Consider the following 4411-nt stretch of genomic DNA (forward strand, 5'->3'; position numbering starts at 1 on the left):
ATGAAAATATCAGTGATAACTTGTGTTTTGTTCATTACTTTTCAATTGTATTTGTCTCAAACCAGGACCCTAGCCAAGATATTTTATTAATATGAAGTCTTTTAACATGACCATTTACTTCTCTCAAAACAGACATTCACTCACTCATCTGTAATTAAAATGGTTCTCTTTTCTCTCCCCCTGTTGTCCAGCTAATGTGTCACTTATTCTTAACTTCCTTTCAGTTGCAGCTTTTATAAAGTGGCTGAAAATCTAAACATTTACTTTCTAAGTCTCCACTGTAACTGTGTGGTCACCAGGCACACTTTTGGCTAATAAGATTTAAATGAAGCCTACTGAGAACCTTAGGAAAGCTTTTACTTTCAAGATAAAAAGGAATGCATTCAATGTGAGAGGCTCTTATCCCTTTCTTCCTTTTTTAAACATGGTCATAATACCTGGAGTTGTACATTCCATGGAGAAAACAGCAAGAGAATCACTAAGATGTTACCACCAGTCAGTGAAGCAATTGGGCCAAAGATAGTAACTGCCTACCTCTGATTGGGTCATGTGTGAGGAAAACAGATTCCTGTTTGCTAAAATCCATGGTTAGTTTTCTGTTATGCAAAGTCAAAAGCATTCCTTTTTGGCACAACACTGTTATCTTTTCACATTAATTACTTGTAATAGGTAATTTATTTCTCAAATATATTCAGTTGTTGGAGGTGGTCTCTTCATCCCCCAGTTCTTATCTTGCTTGTATGAAGGAATCCAAACAAGAGACAGTACCAAATAACAGCAAAGCATGCAAGAGTTTATTTGGAAAAAAATAAGAAAAGAAATACACTCAGATATAGTTTGAGTGAGCAGCTTAGCTGGCCAGGCCACAGCTAAACCAAGTGCCTCACACATTTGGGCATTTAAAATTTTATACTCTGGTGTTGGGTTGTGAAAAACAAACAAACAAACAAACAAACAAAAAACCTCCTCTGATTTCAAGGCTATCCTACCCAGATATTAAACTATCTGTTAAACCACATCCTGGAGGAGGTTTAAAGTCTCCCCCACATTCCTCACTTTTGGGTATGCTAACTCTTGGTTAATTTTTGTTTGTCATGTCTCCCACATCTTCCCCTTGATGTTAGCCATCTATCCTGGCTCAGGCTCATGTCTATCTAGTTACTCTTAACACAATGAGATGACAGACACTATAGTATTGTCAAAAGGATACTGAATAGAAAATCAAGGAGTTTGTTTTACTTTCTTAATATCTATTAAGATATTAAATTTTAAGGAATTAATTTAATATGTCTTACCTATAATTTCACCTCATACATGATAATTGAACTAGATACTAAGTATTTACATTTAAATCTCCAAAAATAATCTCAAGATTCTCCAAAGGAGACAAGTGGAGGAAATAGTATTATTGGAGTTCAGGTTAGAGTCACTACATGGAAGATAGAAACATGGTGAACCTATCTAGCAGCATATGGAATATTGTGGCAGCATAACTCCTTCAAACACAGAGGGTGAGACACACTCTGGCTTCTCTCATCTTCTTGCCCTCTGATCTCCCCCAGTGTCACCCCTTAGTTGAACTCAGCCAGAATGTAACTTACATGTGAGCCTAGGAACCACACTTCACAGCTCTGTAATACAGAGCAGGGCCAGAGAGAGGTGAAGGGCACATTTGGGCACGTAGGTCCAGGACCAAACACAAAGAAATATCAGATATGAACTTAACATCAGGGTATTCAAAGAGGAATGGACTCAGGAAGCACATATGAATTACATTTGTGAAAGAATCAAAAGCGTAAAACAGAGCTTGTGGAATAAAAAAAATCACAAGAATGTAGAGGAAAACAGGCAAAATTATAAAGACATAGATCTTTATTTTCCCTTCTTAGGATACTTTTCTTTATCCCCTCTGGACCTTTCTCCCACTTTCTTTCATTCATGGATTCACTCAACAAATATTGAGTACCTAGAATCTTCCAGGAACTAAATATATGAGCTCATATGCACTCTTATCATTCCATTCACTTGTACACCATGTTTCTTTTTCTTAGAACAATTTTTTCCCAAACATTCTTGCAAATTCTTATCCTTCAAGACCTAGTGAACTGTCTCTGCATTAGAAGGTTTATAAAACACCTCTGAACTCTGTTAAAAACTTTCTTCCTATTCATTTAAGATATTAATTTTGTATATATTTTAGCACTTGCATTGCAATTATTGGTCCTATCTTTCTTCTCCAACTGAGCTATGAATATTTTGAGGGGAAAAACTATGAAGACAACTTCTTGACGTTTGTGAGGATTTATTTTATAAAAGCTTATTAAAGACTAGAGGCCCAGTGCACGAAATTCATGCACGGGAGGGGGGTCCCCTCAGCCCAGCCTGCACCTTCTCCAATCTGGGATCCCTCTCACAATCCTGGACCTCTGGCTCCTAATCGTTCATGTGCCTGCCTGCCTGGTTGCCCCTAACTCCCCCCCCCCGCCGGCCTGATCAGCCCTAACTGACCCCCTGATGGCCTGGTTGCCCCTAACTGGCCCCTCCTGCCAGCCTGGCCACCCCCAACTGCCCCCCATGCTGGCCTGCCCCCAACTGTGCCCCCTTCCAGCCTCGTCACCCCTGACGCCTCCTCCCCCACTGGCCTGGTTGCCCCGCGCAGCCTGCTGTTTAGTTATTTGGTCATCCCTCACTAACCCCCCTGCCGACCTGGTCACACTACGCGACTGCTTGTTCAGTTGTTTGGTTGTCCCTCACTAACCCCCCTGCTGGCCTGGTCATAGGCAGCCATCTTGTGAGGGTGTGAGGGTTAATTTGCATATTACCTCTTTATTATATAGGATTGGTATACAAAGTTTAGATATTTTTTTCTAATTTTTGGAAAATAAAATATAATAAATATATGGTCCCCAAATGTATGCACAGACTTTGAATGATTATAAAGGCAGTATTTATTAAAATACATTTCATTTGCAAAATTGAGATATCAGCTATTAAAGTGTGTATACATTTTGGGGGGAGAGTCTGTAGTTCTGTCCCTGCCAATTCCCCCTAAATTGCTCAACTATAAAAGCTGTCTATGTTTTTTGGAGCAATTACACAGGCTTCCAAATAACAACTCAAAGTACAAATTTTAGATTTTGGAATATTGCAATATATTGGACTTAATTTTTCCTTCAAGTTTCTCTGCAGTTCCAAGAGTACTTAATTATTAGTGGTGAAAAACTGTGGTTTCTTATATATAGCCATCTTTAGTTCTTTATTCTGCTTACTTAAACCATAAGAATTGGCAGGCAACTCAACACCAAGTGCATGAGTATTTTTGTTTTAACTTATTGAAGTGGCATTGATTAATAAAATTATATGTTTCAAGTGTACAATTCTATAATATATCATTTTCATATTCCATTGTGTGTTTACCACTCAAATAAAATCTCCTTTCATCACCACATATTTGACCCCTTTTACCATTTACTATTTTGCCCCATACCACCTTCCTTCTGGTAACCACAATACTGTTGTTTGTGTCTATAAGCTTTTGTTTGTACATTTGTTGGATTCAGTATTATATTCCAACTAGAGGCCTGGTGCATGAAATTTGTGCATGCGGGGGGGGGGGTCCCTCAGCCCGGCCGGCACCCTCTCCAATCCAGAACCCCTTGGGGGATGTCCAACTGCCTCTCACAATCCGGGACTGCTGGTTCTAAGCGCTTGCCTGCCTGACTGATCACCCCTAACCCCTCTGTCTGCCTGACTGATTGTTGCTAACTGCTCCCCTGCTGGCCTTATCACCCCTAACTGTTCCCCTGCTGGCCTGATTGCCCCTAACCACCTCTGCCTTGGCCCGCACCTGGGACGCAGGATTCCCTCCTCTGGCCTGTTGCAGACACCCGGGTCCCAGGCTTCACTCCCTCTGACTGGCCACAGGCACCTAACACCCGGGCTGGCTTTGCTCAGGATGGCCGCAGCCACAGGGGACCATGGGTGGGCAGTTTCGCCCGGGCTGCAGCTAGAGGTGCTTGGGACCGTGGGGTGGGTGGCTTGTCCCTCTCCTGGGCTGCAGGCACACTGCTGGTGCCCAGAACTGTGGGTACTGTGGGGCATGAGGATTGTCCCTCTCCCAGGCTGCAGGTGCAGGTGCAGCTGCTGGCTCCTGGGGCCAAGGGGCGGGCGGTTTATCTCTCTCCCAGGTCGCAGCCTGGCAGGTCCCCATTCCTCTTTCATGAGCTCATTTGTGCCTGGCTGGTCCCCCTTCCTCTCTCCCCAGTGTTGAGTGTCTGAGCAGTTACGGTGAGATGGCATGAGGGCATGACGAGGTGAGGGTGTGACAACCATTTCCATATTAGCTCTTTATTATATAAGACTAGAGGCCCGGTGAACAAAAATTTGTGAACTCGGGGGGGGGGGAGGGGGG

Source organism: Myotis brandtii, unplaced genomic scaffold (genome assembly GCF_000412655.1).
Source record: "Myotis brandtii unplaced genomic scaffold, ASM41265v1 scaffold514, whole genome shotgun sequence".
NCBI lineage: Eukaryota > Metazoa > Chordata > Mammalia > Chiroptera > Vespertilionidae > Myotis > Myotis brandtii.